At 28.7% G+C, this 19484-nt stretch overlaps 1 protein-coding gene, 1 long non-coding RNA gene and 1 other non-coding gene across 7 annotated transcripts in view; 2 read left to right on the plus strand and 1 right to left on the minus strand.

Annotated features, from left to right (window-relative positions):
- Positions 1-18611, plus strand: part of LOC129956859 (uncharacterized) — an 84084-nt gene extending 65473 nt beyond the window's left edge. The window contains exons 3-4 of the long non-coding RNA XR_008782706.1: positions 9672-9767; positions 18519-18611. This is a non-coding gene — a long non-coding RNA (uncharacterized LOC129956859). The remainder of the gene's footprint in view (positions 1-9671; positions 9768-18518) is intronic.
- The window catches only part of LOC129956829 (inaD-like protein), a 924555-nt gene that overhangs the window by 389233 nt on the left and 515838 nt on the right, over positions 1-19484 (minus strand). The gene's annotated exons all lie outside the window — the stretch shown is intronic.
- Positions 15543-15614, plus strand: Trnae-uuc (transfer RNA glutamic acid (anticodon UUC)). Its single transcript has one exon. It is a non-coding gene; the product is annotated as a tRNA-Glu (tRNA).

Consider the following 19484-nt stretch of genomic DNA (forward strand, 5'->3'; position numbering starts at 1 on the left):
CCTGGACGCCCAGATCACGGTGAAGACACGCTACCCCTAGGCCAGGACGTGGGGCGAAAAAAAGTTAAAAAATAAATTGCGAGATACCTTTTTTACCTTTACGTCTACTCAGTATACTAACAGGCATCGATGTGAGAATTTAGAGGAATATTAAGAATTTCGAAGAGATTTCCTTTAAGTAATGGCCTATTCCTTGTTTAATAGGAAGATAGCTGAACGGGAAGATGAATGGTCAGTGATTGACCATTTTGTGACTAGGGGCCAACTGCCTTGAAGAAGATGTCAGTTTGGTGAATCGGCTAGTGTTATGGACGGACAATGCTAAAGATAGCAATCGACCACAACAAATCTTGTTGATACTGCTACGTTCAGTGGTGGAGGGGCGGTCGGCTGTACACAAGAAGAATGCATCGATGTGATATGTCAGAAATTTGAACCTCAAGATTTTTCCAGAAATTGTATGTTTAAAAACTTTTCGACAGAGTCTTCTTTTAGAATTCAAAACATTTGCGAAAGCGATCACTCAGAAATAAAGAAGTTTAACATGAAAGATGTATTGCATACATGGACAAAAAAACCGCTGAGAAAAGCATTTCGACTAGATATTTATACTCAACAAATTAGCACTAATTGGGATAAAGATCCTTTCGTGTATAATATTTATAACGTAAAAACTACTTCTGTAGAAAATGTTATATATAATACTTTTATCGTCTATTTTTAATTAAAATTCATATATCTACTGAGCCAAATGATTTAAAAAAATGATTGCTAGTTTTTCTTCATCAGTTATTAACATTTGTTGCATTAGTACTGCAGATTTAGTACAAGGAAGCTGTTTACATTTGAGCTACTGATTCAAGCTTACTTTCAAAACTTAATTCAATCACTACTTAAAGACCAAAAGATATTTTCAAAAAGCATATAAAAATAAAAGAGAAATTTAAAAAAAATAGTGGTAAAGTAGTTTAAATTGCTAGAAAAAGGATATCGTTATTAAAAGATAATAAAAACTGAAAAAAGGATTGAATATTTGATTAATTTTTCTTCTTTGAATTCGGCAGAATTTTTTCTCGTCTTTTATAATAAATGTCAAAATGTGTTTAAATACGGCCCAATTGTTTAGAAAGAGATATGCAACAGTCTCTGTCTTTTATTTATTTTCAGATTAAAACCTGAAATTAATAGTATAGTTAAAATTCCTCGGTATATCACTATACCCCCAAATATTATATATACCGATTATAAACATAATACATTTATATTTACGTGATATACTTGAATAGTATTTTGTTTTAAGTTTTATAGAATTTTTGTCTATACTAAATTTGAAAAAGTAACTTAAAGATAATTTATTATCATCCTCAGACCTATACGAACTCGCATTACATCAATAATGGGTGATGTGGTCATTCGTAGGTCATTTAGGTATTAAGAGAATAGATTGTCACTGATTACAGAAGAATCGTCTTGAAAATACTAATTCAATTAAGGCACTTCAAACACGCCACGCCAATTTCATTTTGGAATCCAATGTCATATGATAAACGGAAAAATATACAGGAAGCTCAACTCAATTTAAGACAACATGTAATTAATTATATATTAGAATGAATGCATTTTTACACAGGTCAAATGATTTGAACAACACATTCAAGTAAAAATTCAATTAAAATTTATTTCTGTAACTATATGTTTTATGTATAATCTATATGCAAATTTGCCTTTGGCGATCAATTGATTAACTGTGAATACTGTTTATGCTAATTTAAATTATTTGTTATTCCCAGTCCACTTAACAAAATACTTATAAATGTCAAATAACAGTAACCCTTTATGTTCAATATTTTAGTTGCCTTACACTTGTTTTGTTCATTATGCACAGTTGCTGAATGGAGTAATCTCAAATCAAATAACTGCACATTTGCTGCAAGCATAATTATTCGAGTCTTCAAACATCTAAATGTACGATATTCAATGCTGTAACTTCATTTCCTTATTTCTTCCGAATCGTTTTTGGCGAGCAGCCAGTTCACCAGGGATATTTGTTATATTTAATTTCAGTTACATCGTTTAGAGACATAACTTCACGTCCATCCCTCAAATTGTCAGACATTAAAACAGAGTTATTTTAATTGTCTTACATTTGTTCTATTCAATGTGCACATGATTTTTTTTTAATGGAAGCCAGTTGGAAAACAAAATGGAGCTATTAAAAACATAAATACCTGGGTCGTCTATTTTCAGAATTTTGTAGTAAATGCACCTTTTTTTTAGTCATCGTATAAACTACAAAGACATTAAACAGGATTCTTCTTTTTTTAACTTACAACAATGGATCACGACATCAAAGATTTGCCGAAACAATAAAAACAGTTTGTATATCAGGATTAAAATGCAATTTATTGTCGGAAATAAGACAAAAAATATTTTAAAAAAAATGACAAAACCCTAGAAAAAAAATCGTTAGTTTACAAAATTGGTATCATTAAAAAAATTTCGAATTTATATTTGTGCAACAACATTTTCAGAGGTTATCGTGAAAAAAAAAACCCTGCCTAAATTCAGCTTATTTTTACTTAATTAAAATAGTTAAACGTTTTAAAATGCTAAAAAATATCTTCGAAGTGACCTCCAACACACACACACACACACACACACACACACACACACACACACACACACACACACACTCGTGCGAGCGAGAGAGATTCATTTATTTTATTAGTAGAGATATAAAACGTGTAGATGATTCCAACACTAGAATGAAACGGTGTATTTTTCCCGTAATATATGAGCATGTTGAACAGCACATTAAGTGGATCAAAACATTCTAACAAGTATAATCTGTTAGCATATATTATTTAATATTTTAAAAGCTTTTGTTAAATTTCTGAAAGCAATTTTGTGCAATAAAATAAAGTAAAAATTCATTACGACATTACAATAGGATGTGAAAAAATAAGCATGACATTTATTCCCTTGTCAAACAAAGAGAAAGGGGGGGGGGAACGTGATTAAATAGTTCTATAAAGAATGAAAACTATTTTAATTTCACTGCAACAAAAAAAATTAATGTTGCAAATGTCATATAAAATTACATTTAAACATTGTTTCACCCTTCAGAGTTTGGTAATTTTAGGTCAAGAAGTTTGCCTTTTAAAGAGCGTCACATTGTAGATACGCATTCATTTTTATTAATAGTAGGGACATTTTTATGTTAATTTATAGACCATAAAATAATTTTTCAGAACTATTATAATTTTCATTCTTTCATCCCTAAAACAATTCTCTTTTTAAAGTACTAGTCACAAGAAAACATAAGTGCTTTTTGTAACGATTACCTTCATTTACAACTATTCTAGCTATAATTCTAGGATAATCTTTAGCTTACCACCCGAAATCGCAATCATGTGACATTAAACCTAATATAATTGGGGGAGGGGTTTTTTCGCTTCAAAAAAAAAAAAAAAAAGGAAATCAGTTTCATTAAGGGGTTAATTTATAAGGCAGCAGAGTCATAAGACAAACGCAACTGAACATATCATTAACATCTAATTATACATTGTCTTATGCTCTTCTATGATGTAATACCCCTTTTTCTTTTCGTTAAATGCACAGAGGATGCCAAAAGTAAATTCGGCATTTGAAAATTGGCAAAAATGAGTATAAGTTGACATCATCAATTCTCGCCAAAAGAAAAAAAAAAATGATGCAAGTTACAATGAATGTCAGAAATAAAGATACAGGTTTTTTTTTATCATATATTTAATGCATTTTTTTATTATATATTAATATTTGTTTCGAACTGCTACCCTCTCCTCCGAGTTTTTTTTTAATTCTGTATTAAAATTCTGATACCACGATATTTTACCATTTTACAGCATTTTGGCTATTACTTTTAACATCATTTAGCCGCAACAGATTTTTTTTAAGCTAAAAACTTAACACCTTCCTTGAGAAAATCGATTTTATAAAGTAATTTTTTTCTCCTTAAATGAATGTCGATTTAATCTTATTCAAGATACAAATTTCAATTCATTGTATATTTATTTTTATGTATTATTGATTGTTTAAAGAAAAAGGAAACTAAATTGCCCATCAAATAAAACTTAAGCAACAAATTTCTTTTATTTATATGTTTGAAAGTTATTTGGAACCTAGCAGTGTAAAAACAAAACTAATGAAAGAATGTATAAAAAACATATGTAGATAGCAAAGATAAACTTTTGTTGTTGTTGTCAGGTGGGACAAGATCAATTCAAAGGTATCTGAGTTAGTTTAGTTTAGTTTAGTTATATTAACGTCCCGTTGTAAAGCAACACTAGGGCTATTTTGGGACGGACCTCGTAATTTTGAACCGCGGTCAGATGACGAGGACGACACCTGAGCTGGCACCCCCCTCTCCACGCCACACCACACCAGCGGGAGAACGTTTGGCATGACGGATTTAACGTGCAACAGACCCCCTTACACGACGGTTCTTCGGTGGAATCGGGTCTCGAACCTGAAACCCTACGGCTCACAAGCCGAGACCTTACCAACTGGCCACCGCGGCCCCTAAGATATCTGAGAGATAATAAAATCTATCAAAATTCCACCCGAAATTCTGCTCCAAACGCGTTTAACATAATCATCACAAAAATTCCTTCAATCTGAAACAAATTCAGGATAAGTGAATAAGAAGAAACATTTATCCTGAATCTGACCCAAAGTAATATAGCAAGGAAAAACTAATGGGAACTGTTTTTGACTCTTACTATTCCTACTTCTATAATCAAACACAAGTGGAAAGCTCAGCAAAGTTATGGAGTGCACAGTTAAATAGTCCTGAATTATCATCAATCCTTTGACTCTTAGTATTCCAAAGTGGAAAATGCAACCAAAGTAATAGTATGCATCATTATACGCAGTTAAATAGTCCTGACTTATTATCCATCCTTTGACTCTTAGTATTCCTACTTATATAATCAAACACACGTGGAAAATGCAACCAAAGTAATAGTATGCATCATTATACGCAGTTAAATAGTCCTGACTTATTATCCATCCTCTGAACTTACAATACCTATTTTTGTAATTAAACACACCTCTAGTGAAAAAATTCAGAGAAAGTTATTGAATGCATCATTATACCTAGTTAAACAGTCTCGAATATAATCCATCCTTTGACTCATACTATTCCTATTTTTACAATCAATCAAATAGAAAACCAGGCGAAAGATATGGAATGCATCATTACAATAAATAAAATAGTCCTGAATAGGATCGATCCTGAATTATTTTTAAAAAATTCTTACATCTGAAAAAAATTTTTTTTTTAACATGCTTAATCGATGTTTTTTACAACCAAATTTTATATATAAATTGATAACTTTACAGAAATCTTCCTCTGGGCGCCATAAGAACTTAGGTTTAGTCATTTACTTGAGATTCCGTCGTCCGTAGCTTTCTACGTACTACTCACTTGCCATTGGCTATAGCAACAAACTTTCAAATATCGGAAAAACCTGCCACATAAAAGAAATAGAAAAACTGTACCCGTCAAAAACCACGAACGAAGTTAGAAAATGATAAATTTGTCTCTAACTAGAAAAATCCATCTGAAAACCTATTTCGGCATTTTGTGGGAGGAAAAAAGCCAAGTAAAAACACGCTAGAAAAGAGGAAATCGATTTCGATGAAAGGCAGCAGAGTAAAAGGAAAACATTAGCATCAAAATATGTTTGGAGTGTTTCCAATAAGATACATATGGAACTCTCACATGCCGTGTGAATAGGCTTCTGAAGGGCCTTAAAGAGCCGGGCTTCGCTCTTTATTCGGAAGGATTCCATCGGAGTTGATCGATTTTGCAATTATTTTCTTTCCTCGAATATATTTTTTATCTAGAAGACTGTGGAAATAGGGTTTTTATTAGTACTTTAATGCCTTTTTTTGAATTCTTAACAAATACATTTACAGAAGACTAGAAATTTTGTAACATTACGATGATAAGCTTATTATATATTTGAGCCAAAATTTTACGAAAGTTCTGCATGTATGTGTGTTTAGTAAAATTTAGTCCAGTTATATTAACGTCTCGTTTTAAAAAAATTGTGAACCGCGGTCAGATGACGAGGACGGAACCTGAGCTGCCCCCCTATTTAAACTTACACACCACACCAAAGGGTTGACGTTTGGCCCCGATTGCTTTAACGTGCATCAGACCAGTTTACACGACGGTTCGTCGGTGGAATGGGATTTTAGACCGTAAACTCTCCAGTTCCGAAGCCGAAATCTTACCATCAGGCCACCGCGATCTTTTCGATGATAAGCTAGTTAATTCATAAAATTGAGATTTTAGAGGAAGGAATGTGGTGGAAAAGATATGATATAATAACACCTCTCGACAGCGGCCAATATCCGCTACATGCAAAATAGGACATTTAAATGGATTCTTTCGACAGAGAAAATATAAAGAAAAATTAAAATAAATAAATTAATAAGAAATACTTTTTATGAGTATCTTATTCATTATTTCGGGAATGGTGAATTTTAAGAATTATCTACAGAAAAATTCTTTATTTAATGATTTCTTTCCTTTTTACTTTTTCATAAACAAAGCTATACCAAGGGATATTATTGAAATCATTAAAAAAACTCGAACTCGAGATTTCGGAGAACAACCATGTTTTGGGCCAACAACCATGTTTCGGACCCTCCTGGGCCCGAAAAACCTATTTTTGGAACTACGTCTATCTATAAACCTGATAATTAAAAAAAGTTGGGCAGATGAAATTTGGTCTGAACCCTAAATATGTAGATTTCTATCAAATTTTGAGCGAAATTAATTCAAAGAAAAACTGCACATCTGAATACAAATAAACAAGATCATTCCAAAATGTAGAGATCTAGATAAAAAAAAAATTAAGTAAACAGATTTACTGTTTAAAGTGCAGATTCCTAAAATATGATGAATCAAATCAACCAAGAGTTTCACCGTTTCTGTTGATCTGCATAATCGCATACGTGTGAAAGCAGTAACTCTAAAATGCAACAAAGATAACTTAAATATTTAGTATGTGATCTTTCAATTAAGTAACTTGAATAAAATTTTGATTTCAATCGGCTGATAAAAAGGTTCCCCTTTACTCTAGAGCAAAAAGAGGCTCTTAATACCGAAAATAAAAATCTCAGCATTCATGTCGTTTAAAAGATTGCGATTAATAACAAATCGACAAGTTGGACATAGTTGCGGACTAAATTTTCCAATCTTTTTCCTCAAAGCTAATTATTTATGATGTTATTTGCGGTCTACCGTAACTAGACAACTTTCTTGCCTATTATTCATGTTTGCTAATCTATATTCAAGAAAAAAATGGCAAGGATATAATTCAGAGATTAAAAGGTTATGTTTGGGGCAAAAATGGCACCTAATTTTAGATTTCTACAATGTCTTGAATCAAACAGTTCACTTTCCCAACAATGAGAAAAATTTAAATAAAAATGACTTAATTTTGCTTTTGAGTATCTACATATTATATATATATATATATATATATATATATATATATATATATATATATATATATATATATATATATATATATATATATATATATATATATATATAAAGATGTTTTAATTCTAATTTCAATTTAATTAATTTTCAAGATTTCATCTTAATTTAGCCCATAGTGATTTCATTCTAAAATATTCTCTTATTTCGTGATCCAATTCCACTTTCGGTCTAATTAATCCCTTTGTAAAAATAATGACTGCAAATTTTTATCAAAAGGTGGCAAAGGTCACACGTGTATTCAATTGGTGCCTGGCCAGAAATCCTATGTTAAATAAGGCAAGTCATCATCTGTTCGTCCCTTTTTTCGCTCTTTTTACTTCTGCTTTGTGCCACACTGCGTTTTCTTGTATATAATAATGCCTGCCACTCGGAATAGAATAAAACGAAATTAAAAATACCAAGTCACTTCACTGTTTCGAACTTGAATTCTACTTCAATCAAAATATGTTACATATAATTTAGTCGACAGGATTCGACGAAATTCATTATATATATATATATATATATATATATATATATATATATATATATATATATATATATATATATATATATATATATATATATATATTAAAACTGAACGGACGACTACCCCCTCAACGCTAGGAAGGGTTCGAGTGGTCAGTCCAAGGGATTATTTTAATACTATTTTTTAAGGGGCAAAAATTATTTGCCAAACAAAAGTGGGCGTTTAGAAGAATGTCTATATATGAGAACAGGTGGCAAGATTTTTTTTCTATTGCTATCTATCTTCATTAAAATTGAAAAATGAAATGTGTCTTCTTTTCTACATGTAGTTATTTATTAGAGTATGGTGGTCTTAGACAAATATTTCATAGTACATATTAAATTGTAATAGATATTTTATTAGAAATACTATTTTTCTTAAATATGGTAAGAATTAATGCTAAAGAGACATGAAAATTAATGAAAAAATAACTTTTTTTAAGCGTTTAAATATAATTTTGCCAATTTTTTTAAGTTAGTTTTTTTAAAAAAATATTTGGCTATTAAGTCTATCGATGCTAGTGAATATACAAGTAAGGGGCGCAAGAATTCTAGTCCATTTTCTTCAATAAAGAAAAATCAGATACCTTTATATAGGCCATGTTGTTTATTGCTGTCTTGAATGACAGAAAATCAATTCAGCCATCACATACAGTTGATACTAAGTAATAATAAAACAGAATTCATTTCTGTCCTCGTCTAATCGCTCTATTGGGAGATTAGAGAACCAATAGGAGGGCAGAAATGAATTCTGTGGTGAAAATTAGTGGTATAAAATTCATACCAATTTGTTCGCAAAGGAAATATTCTGTTGATATGATATTCATACAATCTGAAAAAGAAGTCAAATAAAAACACTGTTTTTAAATTTCTTACTTTTTTTTTTAAGTTGTAAAAATGCCATAAACTGCCGACTGTTTCAATACAATACCCAATAAATGTTAATGAATGAGTTTTTAATATCATATCAAATTAGTTAGTAAAAACAGGTTTTCGTTACTTCGTAGCTTTAATAAATTTCTAGATTCAGTTTAATAATAATCCCTCTTTAAACAGTGAAAGAAATACAGGATTGATACATCTTTTTAACTAAGTTTTTTTTATGCATTCTTATAAATAATAATTCAGCAAACACAAAGCGGCGTCAAATATATACTTTTTAAGAAAGACAATTATTGGAGCAGATTTAGAATAACAGAATAATTTAATGAAAACAGAACAATTATGAAGGGTTATTAAAAATGGAACACGGAAAGTAGATTAGAAACAAAGAAGCCTCCCCCTAGGTTTTTTTCCCCTTTAGGTAAAAGAAAGCGCAAATTGTATTGTTTTAGAGCCCTTTGACTCGAATTTACTTTACAGCCCTTTGTTAAAAAGCCCCAATTTTAAATTAAATATTTAAATTAGCAAAGGAAAGGATTTTCATTTTTACGAACTTGTATAAGCAAGAAAGAATGTTTGCAAAATCAAAAAAAATTGTGCACAGAAATATAATTTACATTGCATGTGACAATCAAGAATTATATATATATATATTCGAAAGCCTTTAGCCTCTCCTAAATTTCATATAATGAGTTCTAATTTTCGCAACTTTTTTTTTCAGAAAAGAAAATGATACAACAATTGCAAAAGATGAAAAATTGAAGAATGAAGTCATTTAATGAGAATTTATTGATTGCAAATGCATTCATAATATACGGTAAGTTAAAGGTGAGTTGTATACTTGAATTAAAAGATTTACTGGCTTTATGACAGGTTTAATTTCAGAAATCTGACAACAGACAATCAAAATTTCTGATTTTTTTTTTTAATGTTCTTAAAAGTTTTAGGAGTCTTTGCTTTTAAAAATCATTCGAAAAGAATAGCATGGCAATACATTTGACTTCCAACAAGTCTCTGGAAAAGACAATTCGAACTTTTTATATGCGATCTTATAATTCGTCCAAAATTCGCTCAGAACAACAAAGAACATTCTTATTTTCGTTTTAAATCTAAAATCAACGTACAATACCAAGTTGTGGCAATAAAAAAAATCGAAAAAAGAAAACCTTTAATTATATCTTTTTAAGTTTGTGGATAATATTGAAAACAAATATAAATTGCAAAAAACAGCTATTTCTAAAAAGAGAAAAGAACGATTTAGAAAAACCTGACGTAGCAAACTCGTACTCGTTTGAAATCATTTTTTTTTTTCTTATATCAGATTGAATAGAAGCAATTTAAAATTATTTCATTAAGAAATGATCTTGTTTAACGATATGCGTAATAAACAAGCGAAGAAGGAATTCAAACGATATGTATTTGTATGATTTATGGCAGGAAAAAGAAAAACTAGATAGCACTACAAATTTCGCATAGCTTTGTCATACTTTTCCTTTCCCCTCTTCTATATGCGCACGTTTGTACCAGAATAAAGTTGTAACTACAAGTGAAGCCTAATGCAATTAATAACAAGTTAAACAATCATCAACAGACATTTAAGTATTCCATATCTAAGTAGGCAAGACAATCTTAACAGATTTGAGCAACTCGGCTAGAATAGTTTGGTGCCAAAAGAGAACTAAAACTTGAAATGTGAGCATCTTTTGGCTCTAAATTTTCTATTGTTAGTATAGCAAACAATTAACGATTTTGCACCAATATTATGGAATATATTGCGCATCAAAAAATATTTCACATCAAAATAATTCTTAAACGATATTTGCAGTTTACAATAAGAAACACTATTACTGTGTTTAAAACAGTCATTCCATATTTCGCCATAAAAATCTATTTTAAAAAAACAGCAACAATGTAGTTATTTAATTACAAGGATTAATGATATTTTTCTTTTTAACATATTTAAAATTATAATTATGCAATTTTTTGGTTCAAAAATGGAATTAAATTAGTATAGTAAAATTTTAGACGCCCTTGGTTCAACGGAGCCTCTGGATACAACCAATTAGCATACTGGTTAACATAACCTTGCAACCAATATAGTGAAATACTTCTACTGTGATTGAATATCTGCACATAAATGCTTAAGACTAAATTCGTATAAGGCTTAGAGTATAAAATAAACAACAATCAGAAACATAAAATCCAGATCCTGGAAAGGAAAATTTTACAACTGACTATGATGATTTATATGATGACATATATAAAACGACGGTAACGTACATGGCACAGAAATCGCTTTTGCCAACGGATTCTAAAACCCATGCGCTAGGATGGGTTTAATTCGACAAAATAGGGTGAGGAGAAAAGATGAAAAGAGGAGATGTTTACATTTAACAATAAAGTAAATTACGGAAATGAGCACATCCATCCTTGTCTCACCCCTTAGTGAGATGAAATCGTCGAAAAGCGACAACAATTAAACGTAAACAAATCACTATCGAACTTTTCATATTGCTTCTCTGAAAGCTTTTACAGCTGCCTTTGGTTCAATGTTTCGTTAATTAATGAAACTGAAAATATTATTACAAATGCTCTGGAAAGATTCTACAAAAACTCTATCCATTCAGAGGAAATGGGAAACAAAAAAAAAAAAAAAAAAAAAAAAAGTAAAAACATAGGCATCAAACAAACATTTTAATCGAGCGTGAAATAGGCTTAACCATTGCCAGTTGGGTAATCGCTGTGACTTACTTATGGAATTTCATGATCATATTTACCAAAATAATATCTGACAAAATTGGTTTTTGCATTATCTTAAAACCGAACACCTTTTTTTTTAAATTTACTAAATTTCATTTCTGTACAATCTTTTCTGAAATTTTAATATTTTTTTTAATGTAGTACATAGTTTGTCACAATTAATCATACGAAATTTAAATTCACCAATGAAAAAGTTTAAATGCATGCTTTTGCCAATTTTAATAATAATAATAATAATAAAAAAAAGGTTTTGTTCGGGCATTAATTTCGGAGCAGGATTTGCACATTTTTTTTTTTTTTTTTTTTGCAATATATATGCTTTTTAAATTGCTTGCGTTATAATTTGTTTTGATTTATTCGATTAAATGCGTGTTTTCCGTTTTTCTGTCTATTTACAGATTGAATTTTTTAAAAAAAATGCATTCCATTTTAGTATTTAACAGTGTAAAAGGCCAATAATATAAGCGAAAAAGGCAGCTAGTGATTAAGAAAATTGCATTTTTAAGTTAAAGGTTACGGCAACTCCTGGGGAGTAAATCATTTTGTAATGGCGAATATATATCGGAATTTTTCTAAGATTAAAGTGAAAAAGATTTCATTTGGAATCAAGGTTGTTAGACTTATTTACTTTGTCTTTCCAAAGATTTTTTGGTAATCCAGTAATTTGTTCTTCAACTGCTTCTATTTTTAGAAAAAATATAATGACCTTTTAATATTATTATTACATTCAGTCATTCGAAAAATAAAGGAATTCATCAAATCATTCCTAGAATTTCTTTTATCTGTTATTCTTTTCACTTGTGTAACTGTACAGTTTTGCACCACACAACAAAAGAAATAAATGAATATCTTGAGCTATATAATTTTGGAATGAATTTTGAAATAAATACGAAACTAATTTATTCGTTGCATTCAAAAGTCAGAAAAATACTAAACTCTCACATGCAAGAAAAGGTAAGTTTAATATTAATGGAAATTAGCAAATAGTTAGAGATAAAAAGAAGTGACAACTAATGTTATTTTCGTTTTCAAGCTGAACTAAATATCATTTACAAGATTAATGAACTATTGAGATAAAATCACAGATATTTTTCGACGTCATTGATATTTTCAACGCAAAACAGACCTTGACTCGCAGAGAAATGATTAAGTAGCGAATCACCAGGAAGATAAAGGAATTTTGTAAGCATTTAAAGCACCAATCAGAATCAGTTTCGATTAAAACTTCTGATCATCATTCCAAGAATTCCTAGAAAAGTATAGTACTTGCATGCGATATATTTACAGGAATCCGTTTGAAGAAATTTGCTAGTATTAAAGAGAAAAATCGATTGTCTTACTCATAATTAGAAATCTCATACATGTCAATTGTAATATGACATGCATTAAAAATCGCGTGGTAGATTTAGATAAAAAAAACCTAGATTCAGACCAAAGTTCTATATTTTGTAACTACTGTTTACCAGTATCCTGGAAGGCATTTACAGTCTTATCCATGGCCCATAATTTTAAACGGGGGGAAATGAATAATATTTTAATACAGAATATACGGGAAAGTTCTAGTTCAACCACTCCCACCGTTTTTTCTCTTTCGATTCAAATGTACTTCTGTTTTATAATAACTGCTATTTATATCATGTATGAGAAAGAAGCAAAAACGGGTCAGCTGTATCCTACCACTTTTAGCGACCAACTGGTTCGCTGGGACTAAAGGATTCTACAATTTCCAATTAATTATTCCCTATAGATTGCTTCTTTATGGTTTCCTCTGCAAAATATTTTTACATTTCAAATTTTAATATCTGTACACTACATACTATTTTTGAAACCTTATAAAGTTTTATTCATTATGATATAGATTCCCTAATTTTCTATCATCTCACCAAAAATATAAACTTTAATTTGAAAATCTTGAACTTTAATTTTAACCTTGCTGAAACTAATTTCAAAAGTTGAACGCATTTTAAAAATAGATCAGCATTACTTAGTTGTCAAATTAAGCCTTAATAACAACAGAATTTCGAAAAGTTATTAAAAGAAAACTGTGAACCTGCTCATCATGCGAAAAAAAAAAAAAAAAAAAAAGCGTTATCTTCATACTTTTAATTGCAACAATGAAAGAAAAATTCAGTATGAAATATCTTTAGCAATAAGAAAAAATTTAAAAGTGTTTTTTTTTCAAATTTTTAATTTAATTTAATTAATCTTTACATAAATATATTGAAAACAAACTTAATATATTTTCAAAAATTAATGTAAAATATGTACAGAAATTAAACTGGTGTCTTGGTATTTGTTTTAATTTTAAGGAAGCGAAAGGAAGGAAGATATTTGTTTTAATTTTAAGGAAGCGAAAAAAATCAGTTTTGAGCTATAATATTTCTGCCAATCATGGAAGAAAACGTCATTTCATTTTACGTCATTAATTTTTAATTATTTAAAAAAATGTGCGTGTGTGTGCATTCCAAGGTGCATATTTGCAATTTCCAAAGTACATCTGAATCCACACACACACACACACACACACACACACACACACACACACACACACACACACACACACACACACACACTGCAAATCCAATAAATTTATTTTTTGTTACATTTTCTTTTATCACCGACAGAGTTGTTTTTGTTTTTTTTTCTCTAGAAAAAAACCTTAAAATAATCTTGCTCTAATGAACTTATGCTGACAAAATCTGCCATTGCTTGGATATCTTTATCTTTAACAATGGAAGTTAGAAAATTCCAGAATGAAATAATTGTAACAACAATGCAAACGATATGAATTTCTTAACAACTGTGAAATATATCGTTGTAGAGTAAGTTTTAAAATCCTTTTAAAAATTCATTAAAATAGGCATAAAAAGTTGTATAAATATTAAATTTGTATAACTGAAAAGATATGTACATATATATATATATTAAATTTTAGGATGATGTAAAACTTGTTTTATGCTAGATCTTCAGCAGTTATTCTATGAAGCCAAAATTTCGCAAAGTTAAAATTTGAAAAAAAAAAAAAAAAAAAAAAACTCTTTCCTACATTTTTACTCTCCACAGTACATCTGCAATAAATTTGGTAGCTTTGGGCCTAACAGTTTGTTCTATATGCAACGTTAATGCACTCACGCACATTTTCCTTTATTATTTATGCAGGTATATACACAAAAATCACAATTCATAAAAATATAAAAACAAATTTAATCGGAATTATTATAGTGCTTTCCAGACAATTATTACGCAACGAAAGTTCTAAACAATCTTTATAATTATTGTAATTCTTTATTACAACACTTAAAGACAAAGAAACCTTTTTTATCATTTTTTTTGATATTTTGAAACTAACAATGGCGAATCTTTATGTTTACTGTTCGTGTCTATCTTTTAACTTATTCTATCCTTTCCAAATTTCAATTCATAAGATTTTTTTATATTCATCTTGCTGAGATATGAGCTTAATTTCACGCTCTTGAACATTTAATTATTATAATATAATAACGTCAAAGCAGAAAATGTTGGCGAACGAGATTTTAAAGTTAAAATGTAAAGCAGAATTTATAAATTTGCTCATTTTTTATTTCATTTTAGTGCCAATTCACTACAGAAAAAGCGATAAAGCAAACAGATAAATTCGTTTTAAAAAAATATATCTTCCCCCTAGTTTCTTTGACCGAAATAAATTCAAATTTGAGCTTCGAAATATTCATTCTTAAGTTAATATTAATTCTTTAAATTTTACTTAAGGTCAGCAGATTTTTATCGAAATTACAAAAAAAGGTATTTTTTTCTTTTTTCTCTTTTTAATATTTTGTTTACATTCAATACCGTATCCCATGTGGTCTAGTGGTTAGGATTCCTGGCTTTCACCCAGGCGGCCCGGGTTCGATTCCCGGCATGGGAAGAATTTTTTTTTTTCTTTTTCTCTTGTCTTTCCGGTGAATCATGCAGCAGAATTTTTATAACTTTCCGTATAACTTCACATAGCGCTTCACGTTAATAAAATAGTTCAACAATATTCAAAATTTACTAAGAAATTAAAACTGAAAGTTTTCAAGGTAGAAAGAGCTATCAAACACTTTCCTCTCGTTTATATTATATTACATTCGTTTATTAAAACAAAAATCAAAATTCAAACTTTAATGCTTTGATTCTTTTATTATTAGAATAGACATAACTACGATTATAAAACAAAAGTAATACTTTTTATTTTGAAATGAAATCTAAAGAAATATTTCAGTACGCTTCCTACGTTAGTTACATTCTTAAATTACAGATTCTTTAAAAATATTATTACAAAAAAGAAAAAATGAATGAGAAGAAATATATGTTTTCTTATTTTTATATTTCTAAATAGAATATATAATCTGACTGGACATCGCATACCTAAAAGCGGAAGAAAGGGGAAAAAACTTTTTGAACCAATAGATGGCAGCACGACAAATAGTATCATTTAAATAATGATAGAGGTTCGTGAGCGCGAAAAATGCAGGAAACAACATCCAGTTATTTTCCGATGGTTATTAATCCGACTTTGCCGTATAAATTTGCTTTTTATGATTATCCTTACTGTCACATCTAAAACAAGAAAATGACATTGAACATATTCTCTAATCCTGGTTCAAATACTGAGCTCATAGAGCAAAACTCTGACGTAAACTTAATTTTAAATATTAATAAATTTCAACTTTCAAAGTGTTCATCCAGAACATGTTTTTAAAAGTGTCATTTGTAAATTATTCTTTAATAGCAGAGATTCTTTTTTATAACTATAATTATAACTTCCTGAAATGAGGTAAAGATGGTCTTTGTTGTTATAGATTTAACATATAATATCATTGTCCATTCATTATAATACTTCATCTTTAAAAAGTTTTAAAAGAGATATTTTTGGTGCTGGAACTAATGCTGCATTTGAAAGAAATGTGTATGGAAATAAATTTTATATTTTAACAGGGAGTATAAATTAGTTCGGCTATTTTTTTTCATTGTATTTAACTTTTTAACAAATAAAATTGTAGTTGTGAATATATAAAGCCGTACTAGATTTGATAAGAATTAGGATATTTCTAAACTTATTTAACATATTTATATCTTATCCTAATACACAATATATATCTATTTCATAGATTTTTTAATGCAAGTTTATATATTCTCTGCCATTAATCGTGATAATAATTCAGATATAACTGTAAAAAAATAAATTCAACTATGCCAGATTATTTAAATATTGCTACAGAATGCAAAAAGTAGACGCATACATACATAAAGTTACTTAATCATTTTTAATTGCAGGATAAACTTTATTTTAAAAAATTATAAGAAAACAAATGCAAAATTCAAGATTTTTTTGTATAGTAGTTTCATATTTAACTAAAACTCCGTTATCTGAAAGGAAAATTATGAGTAGATACTTATTAATTGCATATAAGGGTTGATTTTATTCTTTCTGGACTTAAAATAGAAAGTTGAAGCATTTTTAAGAAAGTTAAGCATTTTTCTGAAAAATTATTCTGGGACACTTGTTAGACATTTATCTATTGAAACCCGGAAATATCAAAAACATACATTTTCTACAATGACACTTGTGGAGCCTTAAATGTTAAAGGAGAATTAGTATGGAACTCAAGAGACTGGTATGATCATTATAACACTTCAAATATTTTAGAGAAAAATAAAAGGAATCATTTTTAATAAAAAACTAATTTTTTTAAAAATCCAGTTCTTAAAAAATGAACTTGTAATAAATCAGACCTATTTTTATGAAATTATTAAAATAATACAATGAAAATAAAGAAAAACATTTTTAAATATAAATAAAATAAATAATAATCAAAAAATTATTTTGTCATTGTCGTGCATTTCTAAAAAAATAAATGAATAACAAAAAGCCATATGACATATTTGCAACAGCGACCAAAATTGTGGAAACATCTCAGAATTTCTATCTAACAATACTCCTTTTTTTTCAGAAGTAATGGAGGGGGAAAAAACCCCCCTGGAAAGTTAATTTAATCAAAAATGAAAGTAACAGATTTATGAAATAAAAATGTGAAATATACAGAAAAATTGATATCTACACAATTTTTCACAATGTCAATTAGCATTTTTAATATTAATTACAGTATTATTCCATCTTCTCCAAGATTCAAATGAACTGCATTATAACAGCCCTTAACAACATTCCAGATCTTGGATGCATTGAATTAAGGAGCATCGTGAACATATTCTTTAAATTTTCTCATAAGTTGAGATTTCAGATGTTGCCTGGTCAGTCACTTCTCATGTATATTTGCAACATGATAATAATCCTGGATCGTAACCCTGTTAAAGTTAATATGCTTCATTACACTGGAAAAATAACACCTGAAAGCTACAATTATGCCTGATTTATAATATATATATATATATATATATCCAAGGCATTTCTATACCCATTAGTCACAACTTTTGACATTATATATAGATACTTTTTTTAAGATTGATATTTAGATTTTAACACTATTTAAATGTTTCTTGGGAAGGTGTAATGTAATATAACCTTTTCCTGACAATTGCCATCATTTAGTATTGGATTATCAATTAGACATGAAGGGGTCCAGCCACTTTGAAAAGTATCAAGACCTCTGATTTTCCAGTGATAATTTCAAACTAGTTCATGCTTGTTCTTTCATTTCTTTAAAAAGAGCCATGTTATACTAAAATATTATGAAATAAAAATGAACTATTTCTATTTCATATTTTTCTAACACATATTTCAGAATATTTTTTTCATGATTTTGTTACCCTTTTTCTTTCCTTTTAATAGATGCCTGACTGACTCACAAATCAAGAATCCTGGTAAAAGTTGAGGTTGGACATTTAAAATGCTTTCTTAAAAATTTCAATTTTTAAATTTTTGCAACTATTTTTACTATTTTGCTTAGTATCATTTTTAATTTTTATCATTATTTTATCAATTTTATCATTAATTTTTTTAAAAAATTAATGCAAGATATTCAAATCTACTGTTTTAGCGTTTTATATTATTTACTGCTGAAAAACTCCCTATATAGATATTATGACTATATCTCTAATTTGTTTTTTAAGCTTACAAAACCAAACAAACAAATAAATAAGCCACAAGATAACCACTAATGACAAAACACAGTAACAAATAACCTTCTTATATGTATCAATAGCTGAAGCCAGTAACACAAATTAGCTTTTTAAATATGCAAGTTAAATGATCACATTCAAATGAACAAATGTAATTTCCTATTAACTTAAGCAAATTGGATTTTCTCCATAATTCCTTCATAACTTTAAGAGAGTAAAGAGCTTTGTGTTATTAGCTGAAAAATATGTTGAATTTCAAGCCATTACACCTCCAAATCATTCTTTCCACAATTTTGGTCATTTCTATCATATAAAATTTAACTAAAACACATGCATCTCTTTAAATATAATATAAATGAAGAAAATATTGCTGAAATAACAAAAAAAGCAGAAAATGCATAAAAAGTGAAAATGAATATATATCTATATATATAGATTAACAAAATACTAAGTGTTCCTCTTAAAAGTAAAAAGTTTTATTGAGATACTTTATAGAGTGGTTGTAAGAATTAAAATATGACAATAAAGCAGTTTTCAAAAACATTCTAATATAATTATAATGCTTATTTCAATTAAATTTCAATTTACAGATAATTATTTTTGTAGAAAGGTGAATTTAAAATTTTAAAATTTGTAATGACTTATTTTATTTTAATTTTTTAAAAGACAGAATTCA

The sequence above is a fragment of the Argiope bruennichi genome, chromosome 2, assembly GCF_947563725.1.
Source record: "Argiope bruennichi chromosome 2, qqArgBrue1.1, whole genome shotgun sequence".
NCBI lineage: Eukaryota > Metazoa > Arthropoda > Arachnida > Araneae > Araneidae > Argiope > Argiope bruennichi.